Raw genomic sequence first — 22,586 nt, forward strand, 5'->3', positions numbered from 1 at the left:
ACAGAAAAGGCCAGTCGAACCGCCCTGGCTTCATGAGAGCAGAAAAGGACAAATAAGCACATCCCTATCGCCTCCTCTCCTTCTCCTAGATTTCTAATGAAAAGGAAGAAAAAGAATAAAATCTGATATATTAACTACGTCACTATTAAGGCAACTGGTAACAAGAAACTATGAGGACAAAACAGATGCAGGACAGATTAATACAATGCTGCCAATAGCATCCCCCTCTTCATAACACTGCTGCTTATTCCATGTGACAATGAGGAGGGGGAGATAGGCAGTAGCAGGAAGATGAATACATGAAAAAAATGTAGGGACAGATGAAGAAAAAAATGTAGTGTGAGAAAGGGGAAGCAGCAGGAATGGGGACATGCAGGAGGACTGGTATTGAGAAGAGCAGGGAAAAAAATTGAAAAGTAGTGGATGGGGAGAAGGTGAAGGGAAATGAGGAAGGGCATGGATGAGAGAAGTTGGGGCGGGAAAACCTGAAAAGGAGGAGAAGAGCAGATGTGGGAAGGGTCAGGGAAAGAACGAGGGGTTTCACAATCAGTCAGCAGTTAGGACTTGCTGTGACGGGTACATGGGAACAGCAGTGTTGATTCAGCAACCATCTATTGACCAATACTGCTTCTGACCAACCCTCAGAGTCTAAATTTGCACTAGTCCTAGTTTAGAATCTCGAAGAATGTGCGACCTAAACTTGCAGACCCACAACTGGTCATTCCTGGTAGTGAAACAGCAGGGAGAGATACAATGACAGGGGGCAAGTGTTCACTCATGGCATGGAAGTGGGATCTGCAACCTTTCAGGGTAAAGTTACCATAGCTTGAAACGTAGCCCTTGTTAATTCTGACTCAGAGATGTTATTGCCAGGCTGGCTGTTCAATTGCTTTACACAAAAGAAACTCATGGTCATTGTTTACCTTAGTGAATCATGAAGAGATCTAACAAAAAGTACTTCTTAGGCCCTATCGGGTTCAGCACTGAATACCCTCTGAAGGCTTAGATATGCTCTCACGCTCAAGGATCAAGATACTATCGCTGTGAAAGGTTGGCAAAGTTTGCAGTGTGCTGCATGTTTGGGCAATTTGCTGAGTATTTCTGTTCCCAGGGCTGTCAATCTGACATCTTAGCAAGAAAACATATAAATCAAACTGTATTGCTCTGCCAGTGAACTGACCATTAATGTCAGCTCCACTGTCAAATGACTTTCAGAAGAGCAAAAGATTTTTTATAAGCTTTATATTTACTGTAATAGAGCAAAGAAGATCAAGAAAATGATTCTTAGGTCATCGAGACATACTGGACCAGAAGGAAAAATACAGTATTTAGGTAACAAGAACCAGTGAGATACCAGTATGATACCAGTGTAAATACACTAGTGTCTAGACACAGAGATTGCACTACTGTAACAACATCTAGGCTTTCACAATGTTTTAAGTTAGAATCATGCAAAAATGAGTATACAGAAATCCCCAGCTGATTCTGAATTGACCTTCCAACATGACACTAAGGAGCGCTATGCTGCTGCAGGAATCATCTTTCAAAAGTTGAGATCCAAATTCCTATGGGCTGGTTTAAGAAAATAGCCCCTAGAAATTTTGCAAAGGCATTATTCTTAGTGCTCTGGACAAATGTAAATGTATTCTAGTTTCGACCAGCTGGGCTGCTAGTTTCTATGGAAAAGGTCTACAAACTGTGGGCATTCAGTGCCTAGGTGCCTAAGCAACAATGCGATTGTCATAGAAGAATTACAATACAGCTATAAAATGTCAGTTAAGTTAGGCAGCCCCAATAGCAAATTCAAGCTGGGCAGCCAAAGCACCACTTGACACAGTACTTTATTTGGCTTCAAAGCTCCATTCTTTTCAAATTCTCTCTCAAACACGTCTAAGGAAATAGACAGTGCAACGTGCACAGAAGGTCATCAGTTTCTAACCGGAGCGCCTCCAAAATTTAACAGGGCCTTGATTCCATTGCCAATATAATTTTGTCCTTTCTACTGGGTCTTCATCAAGTTATACTCATGAGAACTGCAGGCTAGGACAACACATACCTTGAGGCTATCTGGGTTCTGTTAAGCCAGGCTCACGCTTTTTGTCCAGACCCACCTCTCCCCCTCTTACAAAACACTCAACAGAAAATAAAAAAAATCCTCCTCTTCCACAAAATTAAAATAGTTAAAATAAATTCCTTTTATCTCTCTAATTAAGTACCATCCTGTATTTAGTCAGTTGACAGCACCAAATAATGATTTTTCTGTATTCCACAATGTGATCCCTCCTCCCTGGATCTATTCAAAGCCTCTTGTACATATTTAATCACTCCTAGCCAGGCCTGGCTAATGAAATGCAGGGCCTTGCCCTGACCTGACCTTGCTATTGCTATTTCTATTTTGGCTCAGCACATCCTCTGCTAGTTGGTTAAAAAAAAAAAAAAAAGAAAAAAAAGTTGTTTCGCTCTCTCTCGGACTTAAAGGTCCTGTTACTGGCAGGGGATACGGTCAAGGACACCGCTGAAAACAGAATGAATGACTGTGAATACTGCTTTGCAAAACTACTGTAAGTCCAAAAAGGACCACAGCAACTTCAGTGCAATTTTTTTTCTCCTTTTCGGCTGGCAAAGACTGGTGGGCACTGTTCATCTACTGGGAATGGCTTATAGCTAGATAATTCTGTAAGAAAAATGGACTGCTCAAATTGTTTGCAGCACTTTCTGGTGTTCGTCCTATGGTTTTGGGCACTTACTGCAACTAAATATGTTGCTCTTGGTTTTCCCCATCCGCCCTTCCTATTTGCCAATACAGCAATTTAAAAATACATTTTCCCTTTCTGAGAGCTCATAAAGAAGTGTGATCCCATTTATGACCACTTAGGAAACGCTGGATGTTGGGTTAGCCCTTTTGTCACATGATGTTGGTTGCAGGAATTTATCAACATGCCAATCAGAAGTCAGAAATGATTCCAGTGTACAACATTTACATGGTGATTCATGTGGTCTTTTTAAGTTGAGTCTGTTTGCAAATGGTTTATGATTTTGTTGGCCATGAGTTTTGGTGTTTAGTTTGACATACCGAGTTGCTGGATGAACCATAAACCTTACTTGAAGTCAGCAAGGGCAAGGGCCATCTTTTTATTTGTGTGTACACAGTGCCTTACATTGTGGAGCTCTGGATACTGAATAGGGGTCACAGATGCTATCACAAAACAACCAGTAACAGCACAAGGATCTTTAGGTACTCAGACTGTCAGAAAAATCAGGCTGAGTGGTTCAATTCACCATTGTTCCTCCAATTATCTTTCAATGGAGGCACGCCAGAGAAAATGGTGCTGAATAAGATGAAGATGTCTTTAGCTAGCTGCCCAAAACTAATGCCCTACATCCCATGGAGCACTGTGAGCCTCAAAAGCTGTCTAAGGACCAGGGATACAGACCATATTTCTAACAGCCGGAATCAGTTTAACAGATCCTTACTGGCTCTTCTGCATGCACTGGAACTGACATAAAAAGAGTTAGATTAGCATTGACAAGCCCAGTCTTTTCTCAACTCAACTAAAACAAACAGGTTCAAGTTGCAACGTTCTGTTGAATAGAAGCAGTAGGACATTAGACATTGCTTGAAGGAAGAAATGCTAAAATCATGTTTGCAATCACTAAAGTCAAACAATACAGTGGTGTCATTTTCCTCCTAATACTGTTTATCAGTTCTTTTATAGTCTGGTTTTCTACACAGACAACACTTTTGTAATCACATTCTGTATCCCAATGTATAACTTTTGCAACCAAGTCTGACAAACGATAGAGATTCTCAAACACAAGTGAGGTTACAGAAATTTACTTAAAAGAGATGGCCAAGTAGAGGAGAGAGCTCCTGTAAATGTCCCTGGTTGGCTTACTAAGTTACCCATTATTAGATTCCATGAAATCCATAGAGAACTTCTAAGTATGCCAACTGCAGGAAAAACCTGTAGATACAGTCAACCAACCACAAGGTACAGATCTGTACCAAGCCACATTTTATTAGTTTACTACACTGACAGGTTTGTCAGAGCTTCCAAAAAACCCTGAAGTTGTCTGTTTCACAGGAAAAAGTGGGAACAGACAGCTTTTGTTGAGACTGCGCTACCAGTCTTTTCCACCACTGCAACACCTGCAGATGAGGGTTTGCCATCCTGAAACATGGTTTGGCACTGGAGCCAAATCACTGTAACTATGAATGGCTAGCAAAAGACATGGTCCCATGCTGTCCTCCATCTCTCTTTCATCCAGCTTTGCTGATTCTTTTCTGCTAGTGCTCATCTTACTCCACAAGAAGTCAGTTCAGGGAGCAGAAGTGGCAAAGGGCTACCCCACAAGTACAAAGTGAACAGATTTCTAAGCTCCCTGAGACAACTCATGGAGGGGTTTGATGAGCACCAGAACTGACGCAGAAGTTGGCCTTTGGTAGGCCACCTGCTGGTGACCATGAGTGGAGAGATCAGCATTACTACAGCCTGAAACCTGGCTATGGTCTTGTGTGGCCACAGCCCAATGTTTGCACCTGGTGATCCTCACCCAGCAGAATGGCTCCATGAGAAGACACACCAGGCAGTGCCATCTAGGCCAACTCCAAGTGAGTAACAAACCATCGTGAAACCAAAGACAAAGACAATATTCAGCCACTTTTCCCCCCTCTCCAAGCAGGTCTCTGATCCACCTCAGGCCCCAGCCACACTGCAGTTGTACAAAACGGAGCCAAGCACGCGGCATGCTGTTGTAGAACAAGTACACTCACACTGTCTGTGTCCTTGGTTTCTTTGTGTGACAGTCTGCTCCAGGCATTTTGTCGTGATTTTACACGACAGACATCAAGACCACTGAGTGCTGAATCTCTCTTGCTTATGCTGTTCCTGATGTTTGGCAGAGCAGGACAATGCTACCTCGGGGTGCTCATTCCCTGAGAGCTCTGGCGGGATGTTGCAGTTAAGCCACATCCACACAGCTAAAACCACAGAATTTAAAAACAGCTGTGAAATCCAACTGTGTCTGATCTGCCTTGCTGTTTGGCCGGCCTCTGTGGGGCCAAATTTTTTTGACTCAGAGTAAAAATATGATTTAGCACAATTCACCAGACTAGGCAAAAGCATTTTGGAAGGTTTTTTTCAACCTACTTGTAACAAACAAATTTGGGCCACCACCTATACACGCCAGAAAAAATGTTTATCTTGCTTAGCCAAAACCGAGCAAAATAGATTTTTTGGCAGCATGGACAAAGCTTTAGGCTTGACTTTTTTTAAGGTCCCCTCCTAATTCCAGTTTTCCATTCCCCACCCTTTGGAGTTTCTCAGATGATTCTCTCTCCCCAGTGGCTTTTCAGTTTGGGTACAGTCCTTTAATTTTTTCTCCCTTATGGTTCCCCTCCCCTCCCCTCCCCTCCCCTCCCCTCCCCTCCCCTCCCCTCCCCTCCCCTCCCCTCCCCTCCCCTTCTCTTCTCTTCTCTTCTCTTCTCTTCTCTTCTCTTCTCTTCTCTTCTCTTCTCTTCTCTTCTCTTCTCTTCTCTTCTCTTCTCTTCTCTTCTCTTCTCTTCTCTTCTCTTCTCTTCTCTTCTCTTCTCTTCTCTTCTCTTCTCTTCTCTTCTCTTCTCTTCCATTCGCTTCCTTTCTATCCCATCCCATGGAAACATATTAAAAGACCTCCTATCTCTACCATACCTACCTTTTATTTGCCAAACTATTTTCCCCTGGCCAAAGGCATATCCTTTGATACCCCTTGATTAAACTTCCAATGTATTAAATAATTGGGAAACAGGAATCTTAAAGGTGGCCTAAGACACTATTCCAAAAAACATAAGGAATTTTTTATTTACCTGTGTCTTACTAATACAGATAGATAGATACATACATACATACATACGTACATATATTTCAATACTCTTGACACTTCCTCAAAAACTAGCACAGAAAAGACACATGTAAGGAAAAATGGACTAAAGTGTGACTTTTAAGCAAGACAACTTCAGAAAGAGAGGAAAATAGACAAATTCAATAGCATAACAAAAAAATTTTGAGTCTGTGATTTCCAGAAACACAGGTATTCCTTTTAATACTACAGACTTCATATGTTTCCCATACGATGGACCTCAGACCTCCTATTTATTTAGCACTAACAGCATGAACCATTTATAAGATGGCTCACACTCTAAAAAGTCAACAGGGAAATTTTCAGCATTCCAGCTAGAACTTTCTGAAATTTTTTTTTAATTTTTAAAATTCAAAGTCAGACTGAGTCTCACACTGTTCACAGTAAGCACCGTATTGTTTTGTATGCGTTCCTAAGGCTAATCAGACTAACCTACGTAAAGGCCCGAGTAGTATTTATTTTCTGCTGAAAATGTTTCCTAAAAATTGTCTCACTATCTCCAGAGATTTTAAATCAGAGTGGTAACCAGTTGTCTTGGGGATGACAAGAAGAATTCTGCACAGGCAGTTGTTCAAGAGAGCCTCCCCAGTGAATTCTTCTAAGAGTTCATATCTGCATATTTTAGTAAGAGCCTCCAACCATTGCCTCAGACTCACTTTTCGGAATATATGAGCACTTGAAATTAGTTCATGATAATCTTGTCAAGGGCATTTTATCACTTTTAAATTGAAAACAGGTCACTAAAATAAAATTTGTCCATGTTGAGAATACAAAAGCATTTGGGAGGGATATGACAAGTCATTCAAGCAACACCAAGAGTTCAAATGATGCTTAAATGATGCTCAATACATAATGCTGCCCACAGGAAGGGAAACTCTGCTTAGGCAACCTCTATGCAAACTTCACAGCCACATCAAGACTGGCTCCCAAATACAAAATATATGCATATACCATGCTAGTAACTGATCAATGACTATTGTTACTTAGAAAATATTGTGAAAAGCTAAATTACATCTAAAATATGTTAACTCTCATGGTCAATTTATCAATAGTTCAAGAAAGAAGGCTTTGTTTTGGTTTGATTTGTTTTTTTAGGAGTCCCATTGGAAACACTGATGGCATCTTCAGCAACTGCATCACTCTTGCTCTGATGTGTTTCCATAGTGCTTCTCGGCAGGGTCAGACAAGAAATGGGAAGACTGAGATCACTTTCTTGCTCTATATGTTACTGTGAGATCCAAGTTCTTGCTGGGTCAGAAATCACATGGTATATTAAGGGCTTAAGATTAATTCTGGAGATTTAAACTCCTGTTTTGACCATAAGCCATGAATGGAAATGGGCTACAGAAAAACAAAGTTTGATGAATCTGGGCCACAGAATAATAGAACTTCTTAATCAAGGAAAATAAGAGTGAGTCAATTTAAGTGATAGATGTGCTTTTAGCATCCTGTCAAGTAGATCACACCTTGTTTTGGGAAACTGACGAGAAATGACAATATTAGGTACTTTATATTAGAGGAGAGTCTTTGCAGGGGTTCATGTGACTCCATTCATGCTGGCAATCTCTATGTTAAAAGGCCAGCTTGCTCCATTAAAGAATGGAATGAGATCCACTCTCTTCAGGCTGGTTAGCATAGTTCCTTTTTCCTCTTTCTGATATAGCCCAGATTTTAATCTAAACTGACTATTAGGTGAGAACTCTGTTGTCCATTACCAATTCCTGAAAACTTCAGCATGTTTTCGCATCTTTATAGCCAATACCAACATTCTTTCCTACTGGGGATAAAAAGTAGTAAAAGCAAAAGTAATATCTAAGCCAATTCCCAACCTTCAGAAACTACACAACATGCAGATGACATCCTATACTCAGGTAATATATTTCACTAGACGATAGATGAAGAGAGATTTCATATGGTATGTAGGGATGTAATATTAACATCAAATACATTCCAGCTCCCTTATCTAATCTAATGAGCCATTTACCAGTTGATCTATCAGGTCAAGTCTTTGAATCAGTTTTGTGCCATGGGAGTAAAAGAAAATTATAATCTTTTTGACAAAGGTGAACTTGATCAGTAATAAAGATTGTTTCCAATCAACGATCTTCAAAAGGTCTCTTCTGTTTCTTTCCAGACGACTACACAAAACATCACAGTACATAAAATACCTTGGTCTAATCCACTGCCACTTGTTTTCCTCCTTGCCATTATTTCTTCAGCTTTATGAAGTACTTTTGTAACTGCTTTGGGGCTAAAGAAGGTATGCTCTTGCTTTCATATGGAAACTGTAAGCACTTTCATCCTTCCACTGCCAGAACACACACACACACACGCTCAAGCTGACGCATTCTTCTAATCACAAAAGTTAAAAAAATAAAAAAAAAATCACAGCTGCAATATTAATAGCAAATATATTCTGGTTCATGTCTGGTTACACTCAGGTGAACACTGATAAGTCATGTGTGAGGTTCTCATACGCAGCTCTGTCACTGCAACACCAATCCTAACATGCCTCAGCCTCTTTTTAACATTGCCATACAGATCAGTCCTGAACAGCTTCTTGCTGATCCTCTCCTCTCCAGTATTAATATAGACATGACTTATTATAGTTGGCCATAGTTGGCCATTGCTTTTTACAGAAAAATAAACATATGGGCCTTCATCTCCCCCCAGAATCTGAGACTTCAGTACAGATAGCCAAGTATGCCAAATTCTGCAGCAAGCTTCCTCCAAATGATAACTTTCAGACATCATTCCTGAATATTTGCAAAATACATGATGAAAAAAATCTGTCCTCGTTAAGCTGTTTTCTGTGTCCTTCTAAACGTTGCACAAGTGATTCAACAATATATATTAAAAAATCAAAGTACCACATTAAACAAAACTGTCTATATTGTGCAGCTGTGTCCTAAAGTAGTAAGCTCTATAAGCATCTTACCCATCTCAGGAGGTACATATCCTGCCTGATTTTTGGTTGATCTGTATTGTGTTTACAGCATGGGGAAATTGCTGTGGAAGCAACCCCAGCACCATTTTTCAAGAGCAGACTAAGGCTAGACTTTAAAGAAATAATGCCGAGGCAAATCACAGTATCTTCGCTCCCAGCAGTCCTAGTACAGGAGTTCTTCACTACTTTCTGCACTCAGGCTGTGTTTATGGAAAGTCACAGAATGCCTTGAAGAAGCAAGTGTCTGACCTACCCATAGCACTTGCCTCCAAGTGCACAGTATTCCTAGCACAAGATTAAACACTAGGGACTACCATGCCTTGGCATTCACAGTGGGGCTTTACAGCACACTCAGTTACAGTATGTTCGGCACAACAACATACTGAGAACAAAACACTTTAGCAAGAAACACTTAAGAACACTGAGTGAATGGCATGGTATCTTTGGACTGTCACCAAAGCACCAGGTCCTCATAATACAAGGTAATATGCAAAAATATAGCTTAACAGTACAAATAGGAAAGCGTTGCCAGACATTAATGAAATGCTAACTTTCCTAGCTTGGGAAAATTCATTCATCACTACAAAGCCATTGCTTTGTAGCTTGATACAACAGCAGAGAGGGATGCTTAAAGAATTCCTTATAGGTAGCAAGAATTTTCTTTTTCTTTATAAAAAAAGTATTTTTTCAAACATATGAGGCTCAAATCTAATGTGCAATCCTATGAATGTCTAATCAGTTTTGCTTTCTTCCTCTTCTCACTTTCAAATTCTGGTCTCCTGGACAACCATAGAGCAACAGAAGAAATTTCCAGTAGTTCAGGACATTTCTGCAATTACTAAACCTCGTTTAAATGACCTTACAGTAATAGGCATTATCACGTGGAATAATCAGCTACAGGGAAAAATCTTTGGTCTAAATGATCAATATTCTTTCAAAAAGAATGATGAAGATTGCTGCCTCATAATGCCATCACTGTACAGACCTGTTCTAACTTTCCCTTCCGTAGCCTGGAGGGGACTACCTGAGATAAAGGGGCACAGCTCTGAGATCTCATTCTTCCTTTGGTGTAATTAGGCTGTGTCATGGTCTGTAACTCAGTTTCTATGCTCATAGCTTACAAGAGAAATGCTCAAAAGCAAGAAGCAGACAGCAGTGGGAATGCTATGCTATGCAAGTCCTGATTTGTACGTCAAATTGAATTATATAGGTGGAATTGCAAACACTCAAGGGCACCCCTAACCCCGGGTTTGCTCTTCTTGCAGTACCACATTAACGTCTTTAAAGAAGGCAGCTGCCTTTCCACATGCCAGCATGGGCCAAAATAAGCTGCCCGTCCCAACGAGAGCAACCAGACTCAAGCATTTTGCTTCTGTTCTGGGCCCCTGTAATGTGAGTGAGCTACAGGGGGATGGGGCAGCACACTGGATGCTGCACTCGAAATGCCTGTCCTCTCCTTCTGGCACAGAGAGCACCACTGTTCCTTTTTAAAAATCCCCTGCTCTTAGCAAGGTTTGTTTTTCTAACTGGTTCCCAGAAACCTCTTGGGGGTTCCAAGCCCAGAAAAGTAATTACTGCATTACTTTGGCCACAGACACAATATCAACCTTGTTAGAGTTGGCCTGTGGAGACAGCCAAACACCTGCTGCTGCAGCATTTATTTGATAAGCTTCATGGTTCGCTAACATAAACCTGATCCTGCTGACCTGCAGGAGGATGAAAAGGAGCCGGGGGGAAAGGGTGGAGCAGGTAGGCGATCTCACGGCCCTCCGGCCCAGCAGCTTACAGCCCTCTCTCCCAGCGAGCTCCCATTTCTCTTTGCTTTCTTGTTCCCTGGTGAGAGCTTCAGAGAATTGGTTTTCCCCCTGCAGTTATGCAGGCAGATGTGGAAGGGGCTAGGATTCCCATGCCTTATGACGGATTAACTGACAAGTGCAGGATCAATACGGGAATTGTTCTAGCTCTGGCTGCATCTGTAGCCTTCCAAAGCAGACAGAATAGCTGCACACACTCTCGTTGGCATGGTGGTGTGTGCACTGAAAGGCTGGCTTAATACCAAAGTCCATTAGTTAGCAGCAAGGGGGGGAAGGAAGGGCTGCAAATCAGTCAACAGATAAAAGGTTGGGGAGAAAAGCAAATGTAGAAATAGAAACCAAATTTTTGTCCCTCAAATGATGCAGTTTTCTTATCTAGTACAAAAAAATTGAAAGTGGGGGTAGGGGGAAATAAATGAGGTTTTGTCCCAAACAAGACCATCTCTTCCAGAGGAAGCAATATTTGAGGAAAAAACAGAATTGCCAGTGGACTTAGCAGGAAGGAGAAAATAATCTTCCCAACTATGGTGCTTGATATCAGGAAAGAAACTTATTCTTCTGATGGGCAAGCTGGCCTTCTTCTCAGCTCACCTTTTTCTAGGCAGAGGGACTCAAAAGTGGACTACCTAGAAAACCAGAAAAGGATTGTCATTTACATGGAAAGGGTGTGACCTCAGGACAGTATGTTTTCTAGCATACCTCTTTCTGTGTATGTTGATAGTGCATCTTGGAGATATACAGAGTGATTCACCCACTTGGGAGACAGTGAGAAGCAGATGAATCACTTTGGATGACATCAGAGCCAGACCAAACTTTTATACAAAACTTGGCAAAAATTTGAAGACTAAACCTCTGAACATGTGTGAAATTGTCTACACAAGCATCATCTATCTTATTTCACCTTCTTCCTCTGGCTCAGAACTTCAGGAACTTTATTTCTTGATGGAGAAAAAACTGCAAAAAATTCAAATAATATGTCATAAGACATTTTCTGGATAGATCCAACCCAAATCAAAGCAAAAACCTCAAAAGAAAACTTCTCTTGTGGAACCTCAAGCCCGGTTTTGCAGGTATGTGAAATTCAGATAACGAATGATAAACATCTGAAGTTTTGGACTAGTATCAACATTCTACTTTTGTATTCACCCTTCACTGTACAGGACTCACAGCATCAAAGTGAAATGCTAAGTACACTCAGAAAACCAGCATGACTGGATTCTCAGAGCTCTGCTAACACAGCCAACTGTTCTTTGGTTTCTGCCTTTATTGACTAGCCTGTTTCTCTCCGAATGGTACGAGACAGATTTTTAGAACTAGTAATTAAGGAATAGAAACAAATAACTAAGTGCTGCAAGCAAGACAGAGAGTGTAAGTGAATTTGACCCACACTGGGAAGCCTATATTGCTTGGGAGCCTGTGGATACAAAAGATCCACAAAGTAAGCAATGCTCAGCATGAAAATCTTGAGAGCAATGCACAATACATCCAACTCCTGGAAATGCACCAGAATGAGCAATCTTAGTTTCCTTGAAAATTGGTGATGACTGAAGCTGATGACTTAATTCTTCCTCCACCATTTTGCTTCAGGCTTTATGCCAATGTTCACCAACAGGCTAAAAGCAAACCAAAATAACTCCAAATGCATTCTCCACCCACCAGGCAGTGGCGATAAGGAAGAACTCATGGCCTGTTCCCCAACAGTTGCTAGAGAAACCAGCAGCAAAACTCCCAGGCTAAGGACAATTTTACTGCTTGGATCTCTCTAAATAATAAATCCCTCTTATTTCAGAAAGTGTTAAGAAGCATCACAGGTAAAGTATTGCAATGACTATAAAGATCCTCCTAATGGTATTTCTGTAAAAAACATATCATATTACAGGATGCTCTTCTATATCATTCTGTCTTTTATTCTTAAACCTAGTTTCAGACTATAAGCAAATGTGCACCTTGTACAGCGGCTTCTGCCCATAGTTTCCCCAGAGCATCGTACATGCTGGAGCTCTCTGAAGCATATGTTTCATGGTAAAATACTGTTAGACTGTTACGCTAGCAGAAATAGTTCTAAAGAAAGTTGAACAGGTTTGGCAGCAGCCAGGGTGAACTACTGCTGCTTACCATCTGAGAAGAGGCACCCAAGAAGCTTGACCAGACACATCAGCAGAGCACTCTGAAACCACACCAAGTTTGGAGCACAGCAAGGCACATGAGAAACAACCATGACGACTGTACAACTCACTCAGAGCATCCCTAAGAGAGCAGCCATATGCTGACAATGAACACTGCAGCCTAAAGGAACCAAAATTGTACAAGAGCTTCTTAAAATAAATCCTCCCAACAGGCCCTGCTTCCTGTTCTGTTAACAGCCACCAGACCAGAGGAGTGCAACTTACTCTGAGTCACATCAAAGCACGTGTGCTCAAGAGCACTAAGCTCTGGGTGCCTAGGCACGTGTGGCTGCACACACTCTTGTGTGGCCAGCTACAGGACCACGAGAAGAACATGCAAGCAGGATGTCTCTCCCTCCATTTTCTTCCTTTCTGCAGAGAATTTTACGTAGTAAAAAAACTGTGAGCTTTTTCCTCTCTACAGGTAAAATGTGAGCAAGTGTTGTGGGCCCTTAATAGTGCATGGGTAACTAGAGCTCAGCCTGGTATAGGTACTCAGAGGTGATACATCCCCCTCTGCTGTGTCACATCCCTGGGAATCTCCAGGATCAAGACCTTAGTGCTACACCATTTTGAATGACAGGGAAGGATCAAACTGGACAGGGTCAGGGTAGAATATCAAGATAAAACTTTCATGTAACTGAATATTGTGCTCTCAAATCTTTTCTCACTTTTAAAAGCATATTTCTAGCTTTATGGTTGTAAAGACAACTTTTACATTGTGAACTGAGAGTAAGCAATATAGTAAGTTGCCCAAGCTTGCAAACACACTAAAACAGGTTTCTCAAAAATAACTTCCACATCATAGCTTGGTGCCTTGAAAGGACTGTCTGAACCCCATCCTTCTCCCCAGAGTTTTTTGTTTGAACATATCTGGTTTCTTCAGGTTTGAATCAATGGCAGAAAAAGATTGCGGTTTTTTGTTGTGTCTTAGGTTAAAACCTATTGAAACTGGTAGATCTAGCACTGAATTTCCTTTCAAGCTAAATAAGGCTACAGTTAAATACTTCTTTGTTTAGTAATTGCTAAAAACAAAAGACTGCAAAAAACCACAGGCTGCACAGGGTCTGGACCTCACAAGACAAAGGGAAGCACGGGAACAGATGCCCCAAATGTGGAGATCTGGGCTATGAGTAGTGCAGCTCTGCTCCTGTAAGTGTTGGGGATGAATATGGTATCTTTGTTAACATATGAAGCAGATCCTAACATGTGAAGCTTACTGTAAGCCAATGTTAAGTACACAATTTTTACTGCATCAAACTACTGTAATTATTTCTTTGGTATTTTGCTAGATGTCACTCAAAGCATGTTGAACAGAGAAAACATAAAACTGTCTATTTTGGGGGGCAGGAAAGCATACCAGGAACAGGTTTGTTCTTAAAGAAAGCCTTTCAAAGCCATCCAAAACTAGCTTACTCTCTCAGAATACTGATAGGTTACTTTAAGCCTTAAACTAAATCTTTGAAACCTATTAAGCAGGTGAAAAAGACTTCAATTTCATCCTTTAACCACACCTTACCCTTGGCCAAGTCCTAGATGGCTAATTACTTTCTGTTATTTCTGAATAAAGATTTAACCACCTCTGTTGGAGTCATCAGTATCTAACGTGTTGGAGAGAGGAGAGGAAGTAATCTGCCTGAGTGTTAGACAAATAATAAGACCTACTGACAGAATAAAAGTGAAAGAACAAAACAAAGTAACTGAAAAAGACAGTAGACCAATTCGCTTATAGCAGCATTTGAGGAAAGCCTAGAAGAAACTGGGACTACTAACAGTATCCAGAAGCCATTGGGACACTTTATTTCAGCTGTATCATGCCCTAAGTTTTGTCAAGAAGAAATATGGGCAGGAAATGTGAAGAAGATTTCTAGTCCTTCACCTCAATATTCAAATAGTCTTTCTCACAGCACCAGTACATCAAATCAAACTTGATTTATCCTTAAAAAAACCAGACTAATTCCCAAAAGCTCTGCAGCATCTCTGGCCTGTTTTCAGGGCACTGTGGCACACAGGATGTGGATTAGGTGCTGAGGAGGAGGTACAGCATGTATTTAGGAGAAGGAAGGACTACATGAAAATCCCATGGAAAAACCATGTCCTGCTCAAACTGGTCTCCAGATGACCTTTTATAAATGTGAGAAATTATTTAAATCAAGCAAAGTATAAGGGATTTCGTGTGTATTTAAACCTTTACTTGAAATGACTCATAGAGTGGGAAAACCATGAAAATGCAAAATTCACATTGGAAAAATAGGCCCAGACAAGGATATATAAGGCTTTCTGGATAACTGTGCAATACCTGGATTATCTGGTATGTATACATGGCCTTTAACACTGTAGAAATGGAGCATCCTACATATAATGCTGAACATTTCAATATCTTTGTAAATTAGAAAAGGACATGGCGAAATTCTTTTGTCCACTATTACACAAAACAAAGCTGTAGTCAGGTATCTTCAGACCTCAATCTTAAAACCATGTTTCCTTTAATATTACTCATTCCTAGGGCACATTTAAAAGAGCAGTGAACAACTGATACTGATTGTTGTGGCTCATTAGCCAGTCAGCGATAGATATGTGCCCTGCATATACTCATTTACCATAACAAATATTTGCACATGGGACTGAAGCACTGGGAAACCATACACCCATAGATACTGTCTCAGTCAACCCTTCCTTTCAAGGCCCGGTTCTACTCCCTCCTCCATCTCAGTCCTGCCATTAATCTCCCCATTTGCCTTTTAGTTTTGCTTAGATTACAAGTTATCATCACTAACTACATGGAAACTGTAACCAAAGACTGTCTGTGCCTAACATAATCACTCAGATAATTTCCAGCTAATGATTTACTGTTTGCTTCACTTTTCCACCCACTGTCTGGCTTTTTTAGGGCAAAGACATAATTTCTTGAATGTTGCTAGAGGACTACACACACCAATGGGGCTAAGAATGCAATAAAAAAGATTTAATGGCAAAGGGGATGAATAGAACACTCGAGTATTTTCCCTTCAGCAGAAAACAGATCATTGCTACTTCGGTGGCAAAGGCTCCTATGCCCAGAAGCAGCTAAGAACTGCCTTCTGAGAGTGCTGTGCCAGTGGAAGTACTTTTGGCTCCACATGCCCATGTGTCTGCTGATCTGATTCTTCAATGAGACAATTCACTGTCTGTTTCTGGGGAGAGAATGAATGGAGGAGTTAGATCAATTATCTGAGAGTCTTCAGGATACACTCTGACAGATGATGAAAGGACTCTAATATGTAATTGAAATACCCTGTACCAAAATACTCACATTAAACCTTGGCTGATTACACACAGGTCTGAGCTATCTCAGACCTTCAGAACAGGAATTGAGTTGTTTATCAGTGAAAGCCAAACTTCTAAAAAGCTGGCTGCCCACTACAGAGCCTTTGTGTTGGGTAAATTAGCTTCAGGAAGAGAATCAAAATGAATTAAAACCACATGGAGATCCTCTCCCTTTACCCCCCTTTTCCCCTTTCCTTTTGCTATATGAATCCCCTCACCAGGAGACAGAGGCCAGTTCAGTCTAATTTAGTCCAGTGTTTTTGTTTCCTAAAGTCTCAGTCTTGGGCTGAGTCCATTAATAGGCTGCAGCTGATTTTAATCTAGATGAACTCAAGACTTCTCTCTTCTTTGGTTTTAAAAAGATTACAAATTGTGTGTTATATAAATAGAGGGAAAAGGGAAAAAAAGAACCAGAATGAGTAAAAAATCTGCTCTCCATTAGCTGACCTGCTGAACAAGCCTGTGATTCAAATAAAGATGAGAAATGAGAGTTGCGGGGGGAAAAATACACAACTAAAAGCTCTAGTGATACTGCACCCAGACACACTGGTAAGAGGAGATGCAGTAATGTCTGATAGCTACCATTACCATTGTAACAACACAGAAGAGATATTAATGAGAATCCAAAAGCAGCAAACCAGATGCCTCAAAGATGGTTCTGATAGTTTGCAGCACCCCTTCCCAGTTAAACTTAAAATCATTTTGATTAGAAACTATGACCTCTTTGTATCTCATGTCTCTCTGGTAGGTAAGGTGGAAAAAGTTGGTCTTATAGCTCCTTGTAGGTATTTGTGAGTATAAAAGAATACCATGATACCCACATGGACTGGTTCAAGTGGGATTCCTAAAAAGGGGTGCTGAACCTAGAGAGAGTTGCCTCAGAGCAGTGCTGAGGCACTTTGGGAGAACAAGCGATAAAGAAGGCGTATGGGTATGTTGTCCTTTAAACAACCAGTTCTGGGTTCCTCAGGGCAAGTGAAAGAAAAACAAAACCCATGCCAATATAATGCGAAATTATTTCTCCTTTTGTCCAGAAAACCTACTCTAGATTAGCTCTAACAAGTATGAAAAAGAAAAGGCAAACTAGTCTGCTACAAAAGGGAGAATTATTTTTGGTATGATACAAGAGCTCAGAGGCTTTAACACAACAGTCTTCTCACCATGGTAAAGGATGACAGAAGAAAATCACTTCCCTGCAGTGCTGTTTCTCGTGACTGCAGTTGTAGATGACTGTCAACAAGCCTGTCAGTACTGCTATACACCAGTACTAATACAATTATGGTCAAAATGCTTTTGTCTTATTGGTATCAAACCACTCCATGTAGACATCTTTGTTTCTTCTCCTCCTGTCTCACAGAAGGAAGGAGAGCTGAATGCCATAATCCTCCCCTGACTCAGAAAGGGCAATCTCTTCTTCAACTTTCTGAATTACCCAGACTTACTCCTGTTCACCTCTTAGTACAGTATGCTATTAGTGTACTTCACTCTAAGTTAATGTTATGTGCTCTCAGTCCCAGATCTCCCAGCATCAGTTTTCTTTATTAATTTCCTTGTGCCCTGATTTTTTAAAATAACACTTTTAAACACTTAGAAAATGGTATCATATGATACTGCTAAGGATCTGAACATTGGGAATGGGAATGTCAATCTTAAATTATTTAATTTTGGGTGGGAAGGGGCTGGACTTTTGGGGGGTTTTTATGACAGCTTGAATTCTCTGTCTGCTTTATGTCACTCTGGAACTCTACACACAGTCATAGGATACCGGATGGCTCAAGACTGCATGAATCCATGATTTTTAAAATAATTGCAATAACTTGCAAATGTGACACTCATTTTTCTTGATGCTCAACCTCCGTGCTGATGCATTAGAAGTTTCCCTTTAAAGGAATCTCATGAACAGCTCATACACAACTGCTATGTTTGAAAATGGCCACTGCCACTGAGGAACAAAGCAAAACTTGAAGGGTCCATAAACGGCAAGTGAGTGTAACTACTCACAGCACCCTGCAGTCACAGTCCTGGTGGAGAGCAGCAGGATGGCAGCCATTTGGAAGAAGGAGAGTTACAGAGTTGTCTGTAACAGACTTTTGTTAACTCCAGCTGAAAAATACAGGTAAAAAACTGCTTTCAATCCACAAGGGAAAAAAAAAGGGGGTTTAATAACCTATGAGCAAGATTTTAAGTGAGCTCTACTCATGAACAAAAGATTCCAAGAAGCTGGAGTCTCAATGTCATTATGATAACTTAAAAATCTCAAATTAGAATTTGGTTCCTCAGAGAATCCATTTCAGAAGTCCAGAAATATTTTCCTCTGCTTGCTAATGCTGTCATTTTGGGAATCGCACACATTTACAATTTACACAAACAAAGAGAGTATATACCTGCATAAAGTAAAAATCACAGCTTTGCCAGAAGAAGGAAATACAACAGACATAGTAAAATTGCTAGTAATCAGTAATAAACAGTACATATGCAGAGAAATGGACAGACAGACATGAGTAAGAGGAATTACACAATCCTATCAGCTTTACCTGAATACAACCCCTCGTAGTAAGTCTCAACTGCAATAATAAACGTGCTTGGGTTAAACCCAGCAATTTTTCATTCCTTGTTAATGGGGCAAATGTAACTTTGAAGGGGTCTGTATGCAATCACTGGAGGTTTTATTTGTATAACTTTTCTGGAGTTTGACTATGACTATATTTGATTGCATGTGGGTGGCTGTGGGACGGGTGGACAGCTGGGTGAAAAACTATGACAAAAGGAATCTTGTCCCATTTCCTGCCTGCGCTTCATTCACTAATGAGCACTGCTCTGGGTCATTCTCAAGATTTCTTCATCTGTTGTTGTCTCGTCTGCAAAAGGGGCACCCCAGCAGTGGAGCTGTTGTCAGCTTGTCTTGAGAGTTTATTCTGCTGCCTCTCACCCCTGCAGCTGTGCAGGATTGTAAGTGCTTGGCAGTAAACAACGCCATATTTTGTGCTTCTTTTTGGATGACTTGGAGGCCAGTCTGAAGCCAGATGTGTTTGCCGGTGTGATCTGTTTCCCATTTCTTGTAATAAATGCATATCTCAACTAATAATAAAGTGAAATTAGGATTTATCTGTTGTCTTCTTCAGTGTGATTTGTGTTGGAAAGAGAATGTTAATAAAACATAATGAAGTCCTCAGTCTCGCCTTTCTTCCTGGAGTGCTTGAAGTGTTCAGTGAACGTATCCCTACAAGTAAACAGCCAGGTTGGTGAATCTGATGCCATTAGATTCCTGCTGTACCAACCAATATCCCTCTTTCTAGTTTGTGGAACCAAAACATTTTTGCTTCATTAAGAAACACTGTTTTGTAGTAACACTGCTTCATTTATTCTTGTTTCTTTTGTCGGATCAGTTCACTTGAGAAAGCTTCCTCCTGGTAACAGGTTTAGTCTTTTTACCAGGATTCTTTTGTAAAAGGCTTCTACCTGTCTGCAGGCAGATTTTGGCTATCTCCCACAGCAGATGATTCTGTTATCAAGTCCAGTCCATTGATTAGAAACTCTATTAGAGGAGCCACATGAAGACTCTATCTTTCTCCTGGTGTCCAGGGTAGCTCCCTGTGAGCTCTGGTAAGCCTCTATCCAGGGAAAAGGAGTAAATCACACTCAATTTCCTTATATTAAAGAGATGTCTTTTGATTTGTATTGTAAAATGGTATTGAAATAGCCTTCTCCTTCCAAGCAGGTAGAAGAATGAGGCAGTGGGAAGAGGAATGCTTCAAGGGCTTAGTCTAGCCTCATCCATGAACGGCCCACAAGACACGTGCTGTTGCAGCGCAACACACAGCTGTGCTCCCCACAGTCCTCCCTCTCTTCTTTCTAGCTAGACCATGGCCATATTCACCCCCACTCCTCATATCTATTATAGTGGGACCCCCACTCAATTAAAACCTCTGCTCAAGTCTGTCAGAGATACTCCACCACCAGGAAGCAATTCCATTAGGCATGGCTTTGATACCAGACTTCCAATCCTCTGGTATCTGCTACACGGTCTTTTATGTCCTGTGTAAGTTGAAATAATGATAGATAGATAGATAGATAGATAGATAGACAGACAGACAGACAGACAGACACATGGTCACAAAAACAGTTTCTATAAAGAAAGTCATAGGATTGTCATTTTCCCAAGAAGTCTTTCTAAAGTCTCATCTCAAAGGAGTTTTTGCCAAGCCCTCTAGCTCTGGGAGGGAAAGGAAACCCCTTTCACAGTGCCTGGCAGCTTTAATTACAGATGTATCAAACCAACACCTACTTTTATTCAAGATAATTGTTCCCTGACAGTACTCAGAAGCTCATCTATTGTCTTCAGTTGCACTAATGAATGTAAGTTAGTCAGCCTTGCTAGTTCTGTTCAGCAAATGGGCCATCGAAAACCTAAGTAAATTCAATTTTTTCTGTGCCTCTTCAGTTTTGTTTTAACACCCAAGTAGGGGAACTGTAACTGCATATGTAAACCTTCATGATGTGCATAACTGAAGACAACTGTTTTAGCTGGCATGGAAGACACAATTTATTCCATTAAAACCACTCATGATGATATGTGAGAAGGAAAGAAGCCCTTTTAGCTTTTAGGAAACAAGTATTTCCTAGGGTTAGCAATTAGGAAAACAAAGCAAACCCAAAACATTTGTATTTGTAAACTGAGTATACTTGTTGTGGCTTGACTAGTATGTGCTAAATGTAATCTTGGATTTTTTTTCTTCAAAGAACCACCACACTTTAAGATGCTAGTAACATAAAAAACCTAAGCATGAGCAGAGTCATTCCCCCACTGCTCCATCTGGGTTTTCAGCATTTTACTGCGCTTTCACATCTACTATGTGAAGTAAAGATCAATCTGTTTCCAGAAGGCTACTTTGGTGGGTGGTCTGAGTTCATTCTAGTTCTTAATTTTATTCTCCAGGACATTCAGAGTTTTCTTTCCATTTTCTGTGTTGAACTTAGTGGTTTTACAGAGCCACAATACCAGTAACAGAATATGGAGTATTTGGTTTATTGCTTCCTGTATCCAGCATGGTTTTACACACAAGCTGATCACCTCCAGAACCACAAGAAGCATATCTAATTTGAGCTTGGACCTAATTCTCCTGCCTTCATCAGTTCTGTATATAGTTGACATATGATGACCCCTTGAAGAATATTCCTCACACTTGACCCTCTCAGTAGTTTGATGGGATTCTCCCTATTCTCTTTGTATTCTTACCAAATGCTTTTACTCTGCCAAATCAACATGCTCTCAGAACACCTGCATTAAACAAAACAAGGCTATTTTCTCTAATTAAAGTTCTTGCTCTATCCACAGTGATGTCGGTAGAGTCTTCACAAAACATGTAATCTATGAAACCACTGTATTATAAAAAGTTTGCAAGCAGTCTTCTGAAACTTGTGTCTTACTCGCTGGAAAAAACAAATCCCTTATCTGAGCTAACCAGTACAGTTGTGACTGCAATTTGATTCTGGAATTATGGAAATAGACTGTGTGAAATGTGTGAAAGCGTCATTTTGTATGTCACGCATCACAGTAACCTGTGAATTAACAAGAAATCAATGCAGAGGTGCACCTTGAATGTGAAGACAAAGCTGGTAAGAATTTTTGGTCTGCTTTCATTTTGTGTCCAGAAATTTCAAAGCATCATATACAAGGAATGAACTCTTTATATCAGAATCAAAATACACACCCACTTTTTTCAAACACCCCAACACCCCAGCATTGCCTCTAATGGGGTGTAAATCTGTTTCTTCAGTGTCTCTTGATACATAGAGTTGGTACATGGACTAGACAAAGCCAGAGTAAGACTAACGCAAAGGCAGTCTAAGCAAACTTTCATGATTGCAAGAAATATCTTTAAATCATAACCTGATCTTAGCTGATGACACAATCATTGTCTGAGTCATTTGAAAGCCTGAAACAATGACTCTAAGCATGGTAGACTTTGTCATTGATCTGACAGTGTGTCAGCTTTGTGACTTGAAGGATGCGGAGAGTACGGCAGAGATTCTGCCACTTCAGCAGACAACTCTATGGGTGGAGCAGGAGCAGAAAAGTACAGTAAGCCTGACTCAGATACACTCCTGATGCTTCAGCAACACAACTGAACTTTACACTCAGGACACCAGGTGCCTGTCACACTCAATAAGGAAATGGCATCTCTTACTGTTCCTGATGGTGAACAACAATGCAGAGGAGAAATCAAATGGCAGAGAAACAGCAAAGCAGAAGAACCAGGGTTTAAAACCAGGGTTTTAAAACTTCACATGACCTACATAAATACTAGCACTGACAAACCTGATTTGGGGCTGTCATGCAAGGGAAGCCTAGTCTTTAGATAAACAGTGTCCGCCCTTAACCTCCTGAACTACCAATTTCCCCTGTCTAATATTGTAGAAACGTTATGTTGCAGTGCCCTGTGCTTCCTCACATTT

The 22,586-nt window shown here is 40.7% G+C and overlaps 1 protein-coding gene across 4 annotated transcripts in view; it reads right to left on the minus strand.

The window, feature by feature from the left end:
• RAD51B (RAD51 paralog B) overlaps positions 1–22,586 on the minus strand; it is a 408,277-nt gene that overhangs the window by 96,300 nt on the left and 289,391 nt on the right. The window contains exon 12 of one of the 4 annotated variants that reach the window (XR_012623272.1): positions 11,264–11,285. The exons of the other annotated variants lie outside the window; for them this stretch is intronic. The gene's annotated coding sequence lies outside the window, so the exon portion shown is untranslated. Of the gene's footprint in view, positions 1–11,263; positions 11,286–22,586 lie in introns of those variants that run through there. 4 annotated transcript variants of the gene reach the window in all.

This window comes from Strix aluco, chromosome 4, assembly GCF_031877795.1.
Source record: "Strix aluco isolate bStrAlu1 chromosome 4, bStrAlu1.hap1, whole genome shotgun sequence".
In the NCBI taxonomy this organism is placed as follows: domain Eukaryota; kingdom Metazoa; phylum Chordata; class Aves; order Strigiformes; family Strigidae; genus Strix; species Strix aluco.